Source organism: Phacochoerus africanus, chromosome 6 (genome assembly GCF_016906955.1).
Source record: "Phacochoerus africanus isolate WHEZ1 chromosome 6, ROS_Pafr_v1, whole genome shotgun sequence".
Taxonomy (NCBI): Eukaryota; Metazoa; Chordata; class Mammalia; order Artiodactyla; family Suidae; genus Phacochoerus; species Phacochoerus africanus.
In genome coordinates, this window is record NC_062549.1 from 127,063,215 (window position 1) to 127,083,215 (window position 20,001).

The following is a 20,001-nucleotide window of genomic DNA, read 5'->3' on the forward strand; positions in this document are numbered from 1 at the left end:
AGCGTTTAACAACATTGGTGAGCGCTTCATTTCCTCTACTGGAACTGAACTTTTCCACTTTTCAGCACGGACGCACATGTCTACTTTTAATAGAACACCTGTGGGTTTCCTGTGTAAAATGAAGGTACTGGATGCCCATCCCATTCCTCCACTGTTCCTCTCCCTTCTCTTTTGGTCAGCAGCACTTTATCACTAACAAGAGTGTTAATATTTACATTCTGTACTGCAATTGCAAGCAATTCTTTCCTCCTTTATCTGTGGGTTGACTTTAGAAGTTAATGGCTTCTAGACGTCCTTCCTAAGGGGGTGGTATGAGAGGTGAGGGCAAAGGGAAACGTGACATTGGAGAAACCTGGCAAACGTGACCTCACCCAGGTTGTCAAGGTCAGGAGGAGTGAGCAGGCCTGTTGCTAGCACGTACCTTTGGTTTCATGTGACAAAAACGTCCCTGGAACCTTGTGGTCCTTTCTGCAAACCACACAACATCATTCTAATCATAAGGAAACCAGCACACAAACCTCAAAAGGGGGATATTGTACAAAACACCTGACCTGTGCTCAGACCCGTCAAGGTCATCAAAAAGAAAAAGGCTGAGAAACTTCCAAAAGGAGTCTAAGGAGACAGGATAGTATCGGGGATGGGATCTTAGAACAGAAGACATTAGTTCAAAACTAAAGAAATCTGGAAAAAAAAAAAAAGATGGATTCTAATTAATCATGATAGATTAACACTTGCTCACTAATTATAACAAACATGATACTTGTGTAAGATGTTAATAATTGGGGACTCTGTAGTGTCTTTACAATTTTTCTGTAAATCTAAAACTGTTCCACAAAATAAAGTGTATTAAACTATAATAAACAATATGCTGTATATGTTTTATCATGACCAATACAAACATTGTTCAATGTTAATATTTTAGGATGACATATTCCGTGGACCCGGTGTTTTAAGCCCTGGGTCTCTCAAACGAGGCTATTTCTGGCACCAAGGGCTAATGGATTGCCTCTTCCTACACTCTATGAACTGCCTCTGTTCATGCCTGGTTGTAGGGTACTTCACATGTGGTCTATGTATTTGTTGTTCTGAATTTGTTTTTTCTCAAGTTTCTGGTCGTTTACATCTTGGGTGTTCTAGCCTATGGCATTTTCTGCCCAAATCAACCATTAATCCTCTCCTTCCACTTTTTATCTTTTAGAAATTTGTCAAAAATCTTCAGTCCATGGACTGCTACCTCTTCCAGTAGCACACATTTTTGGGGGCGGGCTGGGGTACTTATTCACTTTTATTTCAGGGGAGTCACAGGGGAGGTAGGTGCACAGGCTTAGTCTCCTGCCTTGAAAGAGAAGCTACTTCACCTTCTGTGCAGTTTCATCCATCCTTACCGAGACTGCACTAGCTCAGCTCTGGCTCAAAGGAAGGAAAAGCATGCGGATTCAGACTCTGGCCAGCGTGCAGTCCTTGAGAAAAAAGTGGCCTTGCTGCCACAAGATATTTCTAGAAGCACATTCCTCAGATCAATCCTCTTATATTTATTTTTAAAGAAACACATGATTGTGGGGAAAATGAGTTATTTGAAAAGAAAGGTGCCTGGATCTTTTTTTTAGCAGATCCCCAGTAAAGCACATGCTGCCTTGCATTGTCTTAGAGGACACAAGTGGTCCTAAAAGAATTACAGAAGATGGCAGTTCCTGCTGTTGCTCAGCGGGTTAATAACCCAATATAGTGTCCAGGAGGATGTGGATTCGATCCCTGGCCTCACTCAGTGGGTTAAGGATTCGGCCTTGCCAGAGCTGTAGTGTAGGTCCCAGAGGCAGCTCGGATCTGGTGTTAATGTGGCTGTGGTGTAGACCAGCAGCTGCAGCTCCAATTAGATCACTAGCCTGGGAACTTCCATAAGTTGCAGGTGCAGCCTCAAAAGGAAAAGAAGAAGAAGAGGAAGAGGGGGAAGAGGAGGAGGAAGAAGAAGAAGAATTACTACAGAACATCTAGCTCTAATCCAAACCCCTGACTTTTCAGATGAGGACAAGAAGGACGAATGAAGGTTAAGTACTTGTCCAAGGTCATTCAGCTAATAAGTACAAGCAATGAGACTAGAAAATGAGTACGTCTAACCCAAGGAGCTTTCTGACACGCCCTGCACCCTGAGTCTTGAATAGCTATTTTCTACCATTTCCTCCCCTCCAACCACATCCTTTTCAGAAATTCAAAAAGAGGTACAGAGAGAAGGGCAGGATGGAGGAGGAGAGGATTACAGCTGAGAAGGAGCTGCCCCTGCTCTTTTCCAGAAATCTACTTGCCCAGGCTGGATCAGTGAGCAAAACTTACTAACTGTGGGGATATAAGCTTCCCCTCCACTCCCCTCCTTACTCCACATCTGCCTGGGTGCAGGGGGGTGGGGAGGGGAGTCATTTTAACAAAATACGTGCCCTAGGAGTGAATGATCGTCTCACAGGAGGCAGCAGAGGTCCCCGTGGTCCCCACTTACATTGTACCCATTCTCCCGATTACCTCATCACCCGAATGGTCCTGCCGATACGAATAACTAAGGGAAGAAAGGTCATAATTTCACAAAGGTTACTTGTATCATTAATAGGAGACAAAGGAATTTTTTCCTACCCTTGAATTTCTTTGTTGGTTTTTGCTCCAGGAAACTGGGGAGGCGAAAGAACAATCTTCATAGTACACTTGACTGTTAATTTAACGTTTTTGGCCCCACCCATGGGCCAGGGATCGAACCCTCAGCACAGCAGGGACCTGAGCCCCTGCACTGACAACACTGGATCCTTAACCCACTGCACCACAAAGGAAACTTCCTAATTTTTAAAGCACAAAGTAATGAGAACGAGGTCCTCCTCCATGTCCCGCAATTGTCGCCTGTAACTCTACTCAGACATTTTCCCCCAGGGCAACTGTTTGAGTCCCTGAGGACAGAGCTGGAGAACCTAATAACAAAGCCATATTCACCCACCAAGACCCAAGGCACTGAGAAGCTATAACCACCGTTCTGAATCCCGCTGAAAATGCACTACCGCCTCTGTGATCCGGGAAGACCTCACCTCTGCCTGCCTCCACTGACTCTCATCAATTTATCTGGAAATGAAGGAGGGCAGCTGTGACTCAGCAAGATTTCTTCTTTACGAGGGACAGCCCCCGTCTCCCATAGCAACTTCTCTCTCTTCTTCCCGACTCTCGTCTTTTGAGCTCTACCTTGCCAGTGTGTTAGAAGTCTCAGTCCCAGAATCTAATTTTTTACTCAAAACTATTAGCAACCATGAGTTTCAGAATTGTTCCTACACTGAAAACGTGATTCGAGAGGCTGGAATGAAATACTTGAAAAATCTCAAAACAGCTTATCCTCAGAACCAAGGAATGTCTACATCAGGATGATGAGATGGTCACATCAAAGCTATTTAAAAATCAAGACTCTGTGGCTGAGATGCAGTAGCTGGTTACTACAGACCTATTAACAGCAGGGAACATTGTTGTTCAAGGAGTTAAATACTGGTGTTAAAAATATTGGGGGTCATGTTGGGAAATCGGAACATGGACTGGGTAGTAAATCATCTTAGAGGGCAATAATTTAGTTACCTTGCTCCGTTCATGTTATCAGTGACATGCAGAGCCCTTCTTTGAAGGCACCAGAGGAAGTCACAGAGTGAGTGAGACGCATGAGTGAGGCTGGTAGTCTCAGCATATACAGTCCCATGCCCTCTGGGGTTTGGATCCAAGCCCTGCCGTAAGTTGAATGAACTTGAGCTGTTCATAAAGTGGGGAGAACAGTGGTGACCCGTGCATAGGGTCGTTGCTGTTCGGGTCAGTGAAAAACACCATTTAGCACAGTGCCTGCCCTGGTAAAGCCCTTGCTGTGTATTTTCACTACTACTCTTGGCAGACTTCTGTAGATTATTCATTTAGGGGAGAAAATCTGGTGTAAATGGTCGCCAGAGCTCTACTCGTCCCAAGTGTAAGTCACCCTTGAAAAAATAAAAGAGTTCAAGATGGCATTTAAATGTCAGGGTCACTGCATGAGGACCCATAAACACAGCAAATTCCATTACCCAAGGCAACAAGAAAAAGAGGTGTTTTTATTCATCCGATGCTTTAATTAACACAGAGTTGACAATTCCCAAGGAACTGAAACACGGCAGGCACTCAATACAAAAGCTACACCAACCGCTACTGAATTTCTCTCTGTTGCTCTCTTTCTGGGTGTTCCAACAAGATAATTCATGAACTGTAAAACTTTTCCTCTTTGGAAAACACCATTAAGGAGATAAAAAGGCAAGCCACGGATTGGGAGAAAATACTTGCAAGGCACACATCTAACAAAGGACTTGTATTTAGAATATATCAATAACTCTTGCGATGCTGGAATACAAAGGGAACCTAATGATTTTAAATGAGCAACATATTCCAACAGTTGCACGATAAAATAAGATCTGCAAATGGCAACGGCTCATGAAAAGATACTCAACGCCATAATCGCCGGGGAAATGCAAATCAAAGCCAGAATAATATATACTATTTGCCACCAATAGAATGGCTAAAATTAAAAAGACTAACAAGTCAAGTACTGGCAAAAATACAGGTAGCTGGAACTCTACCACCCTGCTGGTAGGAATGTAAAATGGCCCAACCACTCTGGAAACCAGTTTGCAGGTTCTGATGCAGTTCACACCCCAGAAAAATAGAAACATGTGTGCGCGCTAGGACTTCGACGCAAATGTTCAGAGTCCCTTTATTCACGATATCCAAAAACTGGAAGCATTTGTTCATCAACACGTGAGTGGACAAGCAGATTGTGATACATCCGACCCGTGAAACGCTGCTTAGCATTATGAAGAAAGGAACGCAAAGGATTGCAAGCCACTGCTTGGTGAATCTCAAAAACACCATGCTAAGCAAGAGAAAGCAGACTCGAAAAAGTACGTAGTATATAATTCCACTTACACAAAATTCTAGAAACTGTAAACCAATCTATGGTAACAGAAAGCAGAGCGACAATTCCCCGGAGCCAGGGCTCGGGGTGAATCACGAGGAAGCTCTCTGAGGTGATGAATATGGGCTATCACTTGACTGCGGTGTCGGCTACACAGGTGGAGACGCGTCAAGACTCATGGCATTGGACATTCTAATGAGCTCAGTTTATTATATATAAATTGTATTTCAATAAAGTTAATGGTAAAAATGAGCAGTAATACAATTTATCTTCTAAAATGATCAGAGAGCTGCTACAATGTTGCAGAATTAATTATAATTGCACAGAATTGGAAGCAACCAAATATGAATTAACAGATACTTAGTAAAATTAGTCAAAATGAAACTACACTGTAGAACACTATGTAGTCATGCAGTTGCGGTAGTTCTGGTTTTTTGTTTTTTCTGGGTTGGTTGTTTGTTTTGGCTTTTTAGGACCATACCTGTGGCATATGGAGGGTCCCAGGCGAGGGGTTGAATGGGAGCTGCAGCTGCCAGCCTACACCACAGCCAAAGCAATGCAGCATCTGAGCCGCGTCTGCAACCTACACCACAGCTCCTGACAGCGCCAGATCCTTGACCCACTGAGTGGAGCCAGGGATCGAACCCGAATCCTCATGGATACTAGTCAGGTTTGTTACCCCTGAGCCACAACTGGGAACTCCCAGTCTGTATCTTTGATATAGATGTTTATGACATATAAACTGGAGAGGGAGGTTGCTTAACAGTATGATCTAAGTATATATAGTCTATATACTTGCGTATATTTATATGCATGACAATTTCCTAGGGATCTACACAAGACCACTGAATGTTTAACTGGGGGGTTAACTATGGGGTGAGACACTTACAAAGGGATTTTCCACTTTCGCATTTTTCAGTGTTGAATCTTTATAGTAAGCGAGTTTTACATGCGTAATCAGCAGAAACGACAGTGACAGTTCCACTGGGAAAAGCAAAAGGCATTTGGGGATGGCCTGGAAACTTCCAGGCATCATCACAAACACCAGTCACTTTGTCCTCTCCAGGTGGAGAAGAGCCGACTCATGGGGATTTCTAGTTAACTGGATACCAGTGAGCCTGGCTTTACTATATGTTAGCAAGGGAAACATTTTGCTTGGTCCTCCCAACAGTAGGCTGAAGGACACATGTCATTGAATCTGTGTCCTTGGTAACCAGAAACACCCGGTAACCAGACTTGGCAAGGTAGGTGGCTCCATCCTCGTCACTTCCTCTTCTCCAAAAGATGCGGGGAGTATCTTCAGGTCTGCCTCTGTCCCCCTTTACGACGGCTCCCGCTGAGAGTAAGACTGGTGAAGACCAAAGCACGGCAGTACAGCTTTCTCTGCAGATCCTTGCAACTTTTTCTTGAGGAGACAAACACTTTGGCAACCCTAAATGCTCAGACAAAACACCCAAGGCATCCCTGACATGACAGGCAATGTCAGGGCAATCGGGAAAACCACAGCTCCGTGCGGCTTTGTCCTCAGAAGAGATTTGCAAAACCCTGCTGTCTTCATGTGTCTTCTCAACGCTGCAATTAAACCTTCCCCTAGCGCTCCCCACAGCTCCCCAAGTCTAGACACCGTAATTTTCATGAAAATGTCTCCAATGTCCTAATTAACAGAGAAGGGGAAAGAAGCCCTGGGCACAGAAGACAGCCGGGACCGCAGGAGTCCCACCCGCCAGTGCCAATGGAGGGCTGGCCAAAGACAGGGGAGCACGATTCGGCTCTTGCTTCTCGTCCCCATTGCCCCTAGCTTTGCCCTTCCTGTATTCTTCTCAAAGGACACATCAGCCCTTGGCTTCTGCCTGGCCTGCCCTGGGTGATCTCCCTGCCCCACTGCAGAAATCGGCGGGTCGCCTCTGCCGCACCAACACATCCCACTCTGCGGCGTGACCTGGAAAAGTCATTCGCCTTCATGAATACCCTGTGACTATTTTCCCTAAGCTTCAGGGTCTTTTTCTTGACAACCTAAGTGTGAGCAACCTGAGCCCACTCACCTAGGCTCCCCGGGTGTCCATGTGGGGACAGAGGCCTGGGAAACAGGTGTCTCTGCAGCCCCGCTCCCCCACCCCGTGCTTGAAGGTGGCACCGGTGAGCTGGGCAGCAGCCGGCTGTCCCACGCCTGTGCCCTGCCCTCCTTCAGCTATCTCCTCTGTGAGTCAGGGAGTTCCAGGGGTGCCCACCCAGACGCAGCTCTGCCAAGGTCGGGGCCACCTCTCCCACAAAGGGCCTGATATTTACCAGCAGCTACAGGATGTTGCGTTACGAGCCAAAATTCCCCAGCAGTTGAGCTCTGCGGGCTGATCCGCCCAGCCCCTCCCGGGAACTCACACCCAGCGTCTCATTACCTCTGCCCACTCTCTGCCGCCTCTCTCTTTTCAACTCTGCATTGTTGGGGTTTTATATTTTTTATTTATTCTTTTTTTTTTTTTGGTCTCTTCTAGGGCCGCACCCACGGCATGTGGAGGTTCCCAGGCTGAGGGTCAAATCGGAGCCGTAGCCACCGGCCTTCGCCAGAGCCACAGCAACGCGGGATCCGAGCCGCGTCTGCAACCTACACCACAGCTCACGGCAACACCGGATCCTTAACCCACTGACCGAGGCCAAGGATGGAACCCACAACCCCATGGTTCCTAGTCGGATTTGTTAACCACTGAGCCAGGAAGGGAACTCCCTCAACTCTGCATTGCTTTTTAAATGTCCTGTCTACTTTTCTCTTTCTCTTTAAAGAAACATAGAGAGAAAGACAAAGACCATGTGCTATCACCTATGTGGAATCTAAAAAACACGTATATACACAAATGAACAGAAACAGACCCACGGACACAGAAAACGCTTACCCACTGCGGGGGAGGGGCGAGAGGTTAAATTAGGAGGTCGGGCTGCGCACACACACACTACAGGAAATAGATGAGCAACGAGGATATGCTGTGTAGCCCGGGAACCTCGACTCAATAGCTTATAACAACCTCTGCGGGAAAAGAATATGAAAAAGAACATACCTCTTCCTACACACATGAATCCCGTGGCTGTGCATGCGAATCTACCACGACGCTGTAAATCAGCTGTGCTCCAAGAAAAGGAAAACGAAAGGTAGAGAGGGCCGTGGTGAAAAGGGGGCCCCCCGTGGACAGGAGAGGCTCTGAACAGAGGAAGAGGAGGGGTCGTCTCTTATCTGCCACTCATTCCATAGACACACACACACACACTGTCCCACACTCACAGTCCACGCACCCGTAGTCCTGTGGGACCCCGGGCACAGGACTCCTGGCTGCCCTGACCCCTCCTCCCTCAGGAAAGCAGGAGCTGCCCATCCCCGAGCTGTCCGCACTGGTTACTCGCTTTCTGCCGCTGTCTTTCTCTGTAGATGAATGGCCAGGCTGTCTGAGAAGCCAGATGGGTCAAAATGGCTTGGGGTTATCCCTTTCTGATAATAATATCGCTAGTATAATATTGTCCATCAGTCGGTTTAAGTCTCACGACAACCCCATGAACCAGGTGTCACCATCCCCCTATTTACAGATGAGGAAATCTGAGGGCCGCTGGCCAAGCCGAGTTCCGGGTGACGGCCCTGGACTCAAGGTACACGCAAGTCCCAGAGCTTGTTCCCTAACGCTTGCTTCTGGTATGAACTGCCCTGGCCATAGCCCCCTGGATCAGGAGAGTCACATTAGGCGGTGTCTGTGCATCAGTGACCACTGAGGGGACGGAGGCAGGCACCTGGCCTGAGGCAGCCTATCCATGAGCTGCCTAATGGCTCGTGACGATGCCTTTGGCCAAGAGCGCTACCCAAAAAGGCCATGTCACCAGGTCCATAAGCAAAGGCTTCTGGACTAGCTCTTTCTGGCATCTGGATTGAGGAACCGGCCTGTTAATAAAGACAGGAAAATAGAGCAGACACATCTTGAGAAAGGCAAGAGAAAGCACAGCATGGGATGGTACAGACACAAGGGAGCAAAGAGAACTGCCCATCCCTGCAGCTGCTTCAAGCCCCAACCGGCTTTCTGGCCCAAGGGTCTCACAGGTGGGAAACCCTCTCTTTGGCTTCCGTGGTTCTCTGTTCCTTGAAACAAGGGACCCTCTCCACCTTACGCCCCACACTGATCTTTGTACTGATTTACCCCAAAGCAGTGGCCCCAGTCAGGTACCCAAAGGGGGGAGGTGGGCACGCGGGTCCCTCGGGCCCGCTGTGGGAGGTGGCCACTCTTCTTCCCCTGTGCCCGCAAGTCCAGGACCTGGCCAAACCGATGAACTCAGTTTACTGCAGTGACTCTGGTTCAGCTGCTGAGGCAGAAAACCAGCTTTACAAAGATCAACCTTTTTGCATCAGAGACAGCAATCTGCAATCAAGTCAATATGTAGCTTTGACTCACAAACTCTGGGATTGCGTTCTGGGGGTGAGCCAGACAAAAGCGCAGATTTCTTTTCAGTAAGAAAATACTTTTGAGATTAGACTGCAGAGGCATCCGATTGCCTTGGAAAATCCGTGTTGTAAAGACCTCCCTGTAAATACAAGACGGAAGAGTTGGACAAAAGGAGACATCTGGAGGAATTGTCTGTCTTTTGCTCAGGAGGCTGTGTTTCCCACATGCCCAGATCTTACAAAAGGGAATATAATCTGACACACTACCTAAAGCCTGTTTTTGTCATGTCTTTTTTTTTTTTTCTATTCACTTTTTCTATTTTCCCCTGAGCTGTAAATTTTTTTTAAATCTGCATCATTTTTGCGGTATCCAGGCTTTGGGGGGGAGCCACTCCCTGAATACTTTTTACCTGTTTTCACACGAAGTGCTAGAATATCGGAGCCCCAGGTGTCTAAATCAAGATGCTTCAAAAGGCGGCTGGCTCTGCACTCCGGAGTGTCCCACAGCCTGAGCAAATATGATTCAGCTTGAGTCACAGCTTAAACACAGCATATGGATGTGGTTGGTTGCCAGTAAAGTTAAGAGGGGAAAAACACCTCATCACCTTAGTGCTGGAGATTCCACAGCCCCTCCGAACAGCTAGGTTGGGGCCTAAGCAGGGCAGCTTGACAGGAGCTGGGAGGGAAGCAGGCCCTTGCTTAGGGATTGCGCATCCTTAGCCTTAGCTTCCCTCCCACACCTCACCAGGTGGCTGCTGTGCTTCCAGGTCCTTCGTTTGGATTCAAGGCAAGAAGAGGGAAGAGGGCGTTGGAAAGAGGGGGAAAAAGTCTCTCCTTTAAAGAGCTGTTCTTCTGCAGACACAGACACACAAGTGGGGAGAACAGACTTGTGGTTGGTTGCCGAGGGGGAGGGAGTGGCGTGGACGAAGGTTTGGGGTGAGTAGATGCAAACGATTGCGTTTGGAGTGGATAAGCCATGAGGTCCTGCTGCGTAGCACAGGGGACGACTTGTGACGCAACATGAGGGAGGAGAATGTGAGAAAGAATCTATATACATGTGTGACTGGGTCGCTTGGCTGTACAGCAGAAATGGACAGAATATTGTAAATCAACTATACTTCCATTTTAAAAAACCTTTTTTCAGGTTCTTCGGGAAAGCCCACCCAGGAATGTCTGCTTCTTGGCCAGAACTGGGCCACACGACCAACCCTCCCTGCCAGGGCGTCTGGTAACCACGTCCTTCCGTTTTCTGGCTTGTGTGGGAGAGGAGCAGTACGGAAAAGGCCGAGCCCCGTGGCTGCCGCAGACGGGACTGCAGGGGACAGGACTGCAGGGGAGACGCAGGCCCTAAATGCCCCACTGAGAGGGAAGCCACCAGGCTCATGCCCTCAGAGGCAAACATCCCCTTCCAGACAAGGCAGTGTGGCGGCAGCTCTGCGCTCCGCGCCCACCTCAGCAGGTGGCTTATGACCAGAGACCACAGGGCTTCAGAGGAGACTCTCCAGCGGGAGGGAGGCCCGTGCTGCCCTGGAGGTGGCCTGACTGAACTAAGCTCCGCGTCCCTCTGCCTGGCCCACAGCTGCCTGATTCTCCAGGCCTCACGAGGTACACAAACCCCCCCCCAGAGGCAGGCCCTGATGTCTTTTTCTTTTTTCTTTTTTGGTCTTTTTAGGGCTGCACCCTCAGCATACAGAGGTTCTCAGGTTACAGGTTGAATCAGAGCTGCAGCTGCTGGCCTACACCACAGGCACAGCCACTCGGGATCTGAGCCACTCTGCGACCTACACCACAGCTCACGGCAACGCCGGATCCTTAACCCACTGAGCAAGGCCAGGGATCGAACCCGCATCCTCATGGATACTAGTCGGGTTAGTTCCCACAACGGGAACTCTCTACCCTGATTTCTTACACTTAATCACGTGCCTTTGCTAAATGCTCCTAGGTTACCTTGAAGTTTTCTCTCGTAACGCCTCTCTCTCTCATTTGTAAGCCTTCTTGGACATCTTCTTTTCCCACTGGACATGGGAGTTCTGAGAGGCTCGAGCCCCTGTCTGTCTTGTTCACTGGTATTTCCCAAGCACTCAGCACAATGGCTGGCAGAGCAGAGGAGCTCCGTACATTTTTACGGAATGGAACGAAACTGATCTGGCTCTGCTCCGGGTATGGTATGCGTCTCCATAAGTTACCACATTTATGGTGATAGAGTTATGTCTGTGATGATCCGTTGAAAATTTGTTTTCCCCGCTAAACGATTAGCCCTAGGAGAGCAGGGAGTAAGTCAGCTTGGGTGGCTGATACATGTCCAGCTCCTTTTACATTGCCTGGTATATGGGCATGGCTTTCGATGGGCAACAGATACCTGCTGAGTGAGTGATTACTTATTCATTCATTCATTTGCTTATGTGTTTATTATTGTCTTTTTAGGGCACTGTAGCACACGGCACATGGCAGCTGCAGCACATGGAAATTCCAGGCTAGGGGTTGAATCAGAGCTACAGCTGCCAGCCTACACCACAGCCACAGCAACGCAGGATCCGAGCCACGTCTACAAACTACACCACAGCTCACAGCAATGCCGGATCCCCAACCCACTGAGCGAGGCCAGGGATCGAACCTGCATCCCTCACGGATACTAGTCAGATTCGTTTCCGCTGCACCACGATGGGAACTCCTGAAGGAACGATACTTCAGTTAAGATCCGTAACCTCTCTCAGTTTCCCTCTCTGTCACGATAACCCCCTAAACGGCCGTGATGATTACTGCCTGGCTGCGTGGAACTCAGCAATAATCATTCCTCTCTTCCCGCTGGGAACTCGCACACCGGCTCTCTGCGGCTTTGCTGTAAGGATGAAAAAGGAGAACAAGGCATTCGAGCAGCTCACCGAGCTTTGGGCCCAGGAGCTTTAATCGGAAAAGGACCCATGACGGGCACAGGACGTGTCCTAGTTTGCGAGGGCTGCCCTGCCACAGGCTGGGTGGCCTAAAAACAGGAATTGATTTCCTCACAGATCTGGAGGCTCGAAGGCTGAGGTCAAGGCGTGAGCATGGCTGGCTTCCTCTGAGGGCCTCTCCTTGGCCAGCGGGTGGGTGTCTTCTCCCTGCGTCCTCACTCGGCCTCCCTCTGTGCACGTCTGCAGCCTGACCTCCTCTCCTTACGAGGACACCAATCATGGGATGGGGGCCCAGCCCAGTGACCTCACGGAACCTCAGTCCCCCATCAAAGGCCCTGCCTGCACACACATTCCCATCCAGAGGGCCTAGGGGTCGGGGCTCCCACACATGCACTTGAAGGGGACAGGACTCATAACAGGGGACACTGGAAACTCTGCTACCATTTTCTGCTCCATTCAAAAACTATCTTATGCACACTCCTCTCGTGAAGGTTAATAAGTTTTAAAACACAGGCAGCCTGCTACAAGGATGGTCCATTAGTTGCTCACACCTTAATACGCGTTGCTTCATTAAGTGGCCTGGTTTCCTACCAACCAGGTGAAATCAGTGACACAGGTGAGAAAGGAGGTGCCAGAAATGGGAATAAAGAATTTTGGCTCCCAAGTCACTACTGGGGACAGCGGAGCTGGGCGGATGAGGAACGGTGATAAACAAACTTCTTTTTCTTTTTTGTCTTTTCTGGGGCCGCACCGGCAGCACATGGACGTTCCCAGGCTAGGGGCTGAATTGGAGCTGCACCACAGCCACAGCAACTCGGGGTCCAAGCCACGTCTGCGACATACTCCACAGCTCACAGCAGCACCGGATCCTTAACCCACTGAGCGAGGCCAGGGATCAAACCTGAAACCCCATGGTTCCTGGTCGGATTCGTTACCCACTGCGCCACGAGGGGAACTCCGATAAAAAAACTTCTTCGACATCGACCTTGCACGTGATGCTAAGAAGGATCGACCTTAGCCTGTTCCTTCTCTTTAGTCCCGGCGCGCACGCTAGGCAGACAGGTTCTCATCACCCTCATTTTGCAGGCAAGGAGGATCAGGCACAGAATGGTCAGGTCGGAGCGGAGACCTGAGTCTAAGTCTGTCTGAGGTCAGAAGCCACACTTTAGACCGTTTGGGGACAGTTCTCAACTCGAGGACCTAGAGAGCAGGTGTCAAGAAGAGGTGGAAAGATGGCAAAAACAAAGTTCCCCTGTGCCACGACTTTCATTAGAATTGTCTGCATCCCTCTGGACGTCGTGCTGGAGGCTGCCAGGGCTAGGAACCCAGATGGCAAAGGCCCTGTGATCTACCTTCCAACCCAACACACCAGCCCAGCCTCACAGGTACAACCCTTACCTGTGCAGGAAAGGGCTGGACTCCGCCTCGGGTGTTCCCCATTTGGGACAACCTGTGGAAACACATCCTAATCTGAAGCTGCCCCTTGAGTCAGGGCTTTTTCTAGGGCGATGATTCTCTACCCCATCTGACTCGACACTGTCCTTCGCGAGCATGGAGTTAAAGTCTTACATAATAAAACCCACCTCCACCCAATTTCAGGGGGGAAAAATGACATTATCTAAGGGAAACAGCAGTCCTGTTTGCCTGGGACTGGGGTTTTTCTGGGATACTGCATTTTCAGCACTAAGCCTTGATTATCTCATAGAGGAAAAAGAACAGGTGAGTCATTAAAAATAAATATGCAGTAGAAGCCTTTACTCGGCATTCCCGTCGTGGCACAGTGGTTAACAAATCCGACTGGGAACCATGAGGTTGTGGGTTCGATCCCTGGCCTCGTTCAGTGGGTTAAGGACCCGGCGTTGCCGTGAGCTGTGGTGTAGGTTGCAAATGCGGCTTCGATCCTGCGTTGCCATGGCTCTGGCATGGGCAGGCGGCTATAGCTCTGATTGGACCCCTAGCCTGGGAACTTCCATATGCCACAGGTGCGGCCCTAGAAAAGGCAAAAAGACAAAAAAAAAAAAAGCAGCAGCAGAAGCCTTTGCTTGGCTTCCATGACATTAGAGGACACAGTGACGTAGTCAGTTGCTTTTATTCACTTACAATGAAGGAGTTAAATGAGAGAATGCAACGGAAGCATCTCCGCCAGCTTAGAAATGCGGGATTTTAAATCTATTGAAGGCAACGTCAGAGCTCCTGGGTTACATTTTTGCAGGGACAGCTTCCAAGGCAGGCCGGTGCAGGTGTGTCATTCTGGTGACTCAAACTCCACGAGCGGCAAGCATTGCAGTGGGTATTTTCCGCAACAGTGAACATTTCTTGATCAAGTTCCAAATAAAAAACAGAGTAAGATCTTCCCTCCATTTGGTCGTTGACCACTTTCCCAACGGCTTCTCCCAGAGCAGCCAATTCTCTGACAGCACTGGGTCCGTTCAATTCACTTCTGACCACAACTGAAGTTAACACAGACTCCGAAGGTGAAGGGCTCAGTCCCACAATGCCGTCCCCTAGACCCCGACCTGAGATGCCCATCACCAGCAGTAGATCCCGAGGTCCCCCTTACTTGTGCCTGACTTGCCTGAGAGGCAGAAGTTCCCAGGGCCCCCTCCTTGGATTAGAACATTTGCTGGAACAGATTACAGAACCCAGGGAACCACCTCCTCATACCTACCAGTTTATTCACAAGAGGGTAAAATCAAGGATACTGATGAACAGCCAGGTGAAGAGGTACCTACAGCCAGGTGCGTGGGAAGGGCTGGGGCGTTTCCATTCGCTCTCGGGGCACGCACTCCGCATGACACCTCTGCACGTTCCCCAACTGGAGGCACTCCAAGTCCCATACTTTGCAGATTTTTGTGGAAGTTTTATCACTAGTGCCCCACCTGTCATTAACTCAATCCCCAGCCCCTCTGGGCTTCCCAGAGGATGGAGGGTGCAGCTGACAGCTCCGAGCTTCCAGTCGTGATATTTCTGCTGACCGGCCTGCATCCTGAAGCCCCAGAGCCACCTCACTGAAACAAAATACGCTTCCAGCACCTGGGAAATCCCTAAGGATTTGAGAGCTGTGTGTCAGGATTTAGGGTCAAAGACTAAATATTAGAACAAAAAAGATGCTCCTAGCGCTCTTATCACTTAGGAAATTCAGAGGTTTTGGAAGCCCTGTGCCAGGAGCCGGGAGCTGAGGCCAGTATATATACACATATTTTTATTCTTTCACAGCTTCGTGTGTATGCACAGAGTTAGGTTTCAGGTTCAGAGGTTATAAACAGTTTTTCACTAACATAACCCTTGGAGGGTCATCTGAGAATCACACCCGACGAGGGATAATTCTTTGTCGTGTGAACCCTTCCTCCCTGGTCACTGCCCACCAAGTGCTGGGAGAGCCCCGAGACGGATTTGCAAAGAGCCCTGACTGAGTCTGCTTCCCTAGAGCCCCATGGAGGAGAGGGAGCCCAGGTGCGCACAGAACGGCTGCCCTACCTTGCAGGTGATTCATTAGAATGAGATCCCAGGTGGAAGCACGTAGCCCAGTGCCCGGCCCACAGCAACCATTCCGCGAACAGTATCATCCCAACCTTATTCTCGCACTTGATTTTACCCTATTTTGAGAACCGGAGACTTTCTACTCTCTCTGCCTGGAATGTTCTTTTCCAGTCTGGCTCCTTATCATCCAAGTCTTCGCTCAGAAAGACCCTTGTCACGGAAGTTTTCCATAACCCCCCATCTACGGTAAGCAATCCCGGGCACAGTGAACTGAGCACCTTCACCTGCTTACTCATTTATTATTTCTTTCTTCCCGCTGGACTGTGAATTTGCTCAGACCAGGGACCCTGTCTGTCTCACTCACTCTCTGTCACCGGCATCTAGGGGAGAACCAGGCCCAGAGCAAAGCCCTGGGGAAATACTGAATGAACAGAGTGACCAGTGCAGGTGTTAAACCAACGTCGACAGAGCTTCAGGTCGGTACTGATCTGGCTGAAAAGGTCTGAGAACGAGAAGGCCACCCCTGAGATCTCCAGGCCTGGAACCTCCCCTTGTTACAGATGAGGCGAAGGCAGCAGAGCCCCTCACAGCGTGGACAAGACCTGACCACATCAAATCAGCTCCCGGGCAGCAGAGCATAAGACGTGCGATAAATAACCGCTTCTAGAGTTAGCCTCGAATACCAGGAACGGGATGTCTTTTCATTCCTTCCAGGGATCTGAGCTCTTAGTTTACAGAGAAGTGAAACAGACGTAGAGCTGGACTAAGAAACTGGTACCTAGCTCATGGTAGTGCAAGGTGTTAAACAGCTGCTGGGAAAATGCAGATGCTGGAAATGCCCACTCGGGGGGGCAAGTCAAATCCCTGAGCCTGCCTTGAAGCCAGAGCTGGGCAGGCCCTGTTTATCGACTGCTGACCTTAATAAGCCCCTGGAGAACTGAAATGTATGAACAAATACATACTGAGTACTTTCTCTCTCTCTTTTTTTTAATTGTTTCTTGTTTCTTGCTTTTATGGCCATACCCACGGCATATGGAACTTTCCAGGTTAGGGGTCGAATCAGAGCTGCAGTTGCCGGCCTACACCACAGCCACAGCAACACCAGATTCTACAACCTATAGCACAGCACACAGCAACACCAGATCCTTAACCCACTGGGCAAGGCCAGGGATCGAACCTGCATCCTCATGGATGCTAGTCCAGTTTTTAACCCACTGAGCCATCTCTGGAACTCCATATACTGGGTGCTTTCCATAGGCAAATCAAAAATGGGGTTAAATAACCATTTCCAGCGGCTGTCACTCCTGAGGAGCTGGGAGGGCTCTGTTCCTTCATTGTGACAGGACCTCTGGACTTTGCAGCCTCTGAGGTACCAAAAGGCTACTTCTTGTAGAGAACAGCCCAAGCAAACAGGCTGCAGGATGGCTCCATCCTTCCGGTCTAACTCACTATTTATTTTTGTCCCTTAGGATTTAGATGTAGGCAGGATCACTGTGGGAAATGCACCAGAAAGAGCAAGCATTTTCCAGTCAGGTGGACAGGGATTTGAAATCCACCCACCAGTGGTTATTAACTAAACCTTAGTCAGTTTCCATAACCGCCTGTGCTCAGTTTCCCATTTTGTTTTTTGGTCACACTCCCTGCATGTTCAAGTTCCCAGGCCGGGGATCAAACCAGACCCATGCTGCTGCAGTGACAACACCCCATCCTTAACCTGCTGTGCCGCAAGAGAACACGCCTCAGTTTCCCATTCTTCACATAGATGGAATAAAACTGCTGCTGCAGGGTTCAAACAAGGACCACATCAAATTGCAATGTATATAAAACATAGCCTACCTTTCAGGGGCTGCATGCCAAGGATTTATTTCCTCGCCATTTAGTGGGAGGGTGACAGTCACCTCTAAGTGGGGGACCATGCTGAAAGAAAGCTTCCCACGGCTCAGGCCCCTGGAGAAAATAGAAAAGCAAAAACAAGGAGGAGGATGCAGGAGTGACAGACACGGGAAGAGGTCACAGCCCAGCGATCAGCTAAGCTAAGATTACCTTGGTTCCTAAGCAGTAACAGGAGGCCCTGCCCAGCTTCGTGTGATATTCAGAAAACCTGTCTTCCTGTCTCAGCTCTGCTGCGAGCCGGGGAGCTGGGGCAAGTCACTTCCCTTCTCTGTTCTTACAGGGAAAGTGTGGTTACTGACACTCGCCTTTCCGCTTATTGTGAAAATGTACGAGATGGGAGCTGGAAGGCGCCCAGCTCCTAGCGAGACTCTCTGCATGTAGCGCTTCCCCCCCAGTTGCGAGCAGCGGAGCCAGCATCCGAAGAGGCGGGAATGATGAAGATGAACTCGAGTTGCCTGGCATTTCAGCCAGCACAGGTCAGATCCCGCTGTGCTTAAGAGTCGGTCTACAGATTCAGGGGCTTAAATTTGCAGGTTTCTTCCTTAGGCACCCCACTCTCTATCAGGGTCAAGCAGAGGTCCTGTGCCACCACCGCTGTCCTGCTCAGTCCCGGCCCCAGGCAGCAGAGCCGCCGCCGGCAGGGATGTTGCCTGTTGCCACGACCGGAAAGAAGAAAAGGTGGTGCCGCCGCCTGCCTTTCAAAGCCTCCCGTCTCTTCATTGGCCAATCACGTGTCACGTGAGGACACGGCAAGTGGGCGGGAGAGCACAGCCCACCGTGTGTGTTGGGAAGGAAAGAGAAGCATCTGTGAGCAGCCCTGGTATCCACCGCAGTCAGGGAGCAACGACTTCAGGAGGATTTTAATTGTATCTTTTCCCAAGGAAAGACGTGCCATTAATTGCTGAGAATTGGCACATTACCAAAGATATGTTTTTCTTTTCCTGATGAAAAGAAATTATAAATAGTCTTGCAGAGTTGTGAACGTGTGGCTCTTTCCTACACCCCAATCATGTTTAGAAACCCCAAACTTCTGGAGTTCCCGTCGTGGCGCAGTGGTTAACGAATCCGACTAGGAACCATGAGGTTGCGGGTTCGGTCCCTGCCCTTGCTCAGTGGGTTAACGATCCGGTGTTGCCGTGAGCTGTGGTGTAGGTTGCAGACGCGGCTCGGATCCCGAGTTGCTGTGGCTCTGGCGTAGACCGGTGGCTACAGCTCCGATTCGACCCCTAGCCTGGGAACCTCCATATGCCGTGGGAGCGGCCCAAGAAATAGCAACAACAACAACAAAAAAGACAAAAGACAAAAAAAAAAGAAAAGAAAAGAAACCCCAAACTTCTGATGGCACCAAAACCACGGAACAGTCCGTCAGAAACCACCGCTTTGAAATGACCAGCGTTTGTAGGCGCCTTTCCCACTGAGTGTGTTCTCTTTTTTTGTGACTCAGACGTGCGGAATATACTGCTTCCTTTCTGATTTTCAACATGCAAGTGTTTCTTCGATCTTCCATAGGGAGCCTTCCTAATATGTAGATCACATAGCCTTCTCCCTGTGGGATCTCCATATTCTCCCTGTGGGATCCCCAATGCTTAATTACAATGTCGGTACCACACCTTGAGAAAGTTAGAAGACCCATCAAGTCCACGCCAAGTTGGCTCAAACTCACCAGTTCTCCATCAGAGAACCAAGCAGCCCAGGGATGAGACCTGGGTTAAAATGCGAGAGCTCAGTGTTGTCTAGGTTCTGCCACCGGTTAGCTTGGTCGACTTGGGCAGATCATTTCACCTCTCTGCGCCTCAGTCTCCCTGATGATCAGAGCAGAGGTTCGGATCAAGTGGTATCAAAGGCATTTCTAGCATGAACATTCTGGCATTATTGGGCCTCAACTGGAGTTTCATCATGCACTTAAAACTGAGCCTATAAGCAACTATTTCTGATCAAATTTATTGATGAGATAGCTCTTCTCTGTGGAGAATGGGTCTGGAGAAACAACTGCAAGATGTCCAGCAGAAGCGGTCTTTTTCTAGGTCATCTAAGAACCATGATTTTCCACCTTGCACAACCACTAGAAATTTCTCATTTGATACTGATCTATTCTTCTGACACATGGCATCTACATGATGTATCTTAACCAGGAGAATGCTTAACATACTGATGCCTCCTTCTAGTACTGTTTTTTTTTTTTAATTTCATTGAGGTGCAATTCACCCAGCGATAGTGTATAAATCAGTGGATTTTGGTGTAGACACAGAGTTCCGCGATAACCACAACAATCAACCTGAGAACATTTCCACCGCCCCAGAGAAACTCCACATGTGTCACCATTCAGTCTCTGTGCCCTCTCAAACATCTCCAACGCCTGGCGACCGCGAATCCACTCGCCGACTCTA

The 20,001-nt window shown here is 49.1% G+C and overlaps 1 long non-coding RNA gene across 1 annotated transcript; it reads right to left on the reverse strand.

The window, feature by feature from the left end:
- Positions 1–14,314: 14,314 nt before the first annotated feature.
- Positions 14,315–18,676, reverse strand: LOC125129992 (uncharacterized). The gene is made up of 3 exons (XR_007135617.1): positions 17,765–18,676; positions 17,558–17,668; positions 14,315–15,285 (listed from the first exon to the last, which is right to left on the reverse strand). It is a non-coding gene; the product is annotated as an uncharacterized LOC125129992 (long non-coding RNA).
- Positions 18,677–20,001: the final 1,325 nt, after the last annotated feature.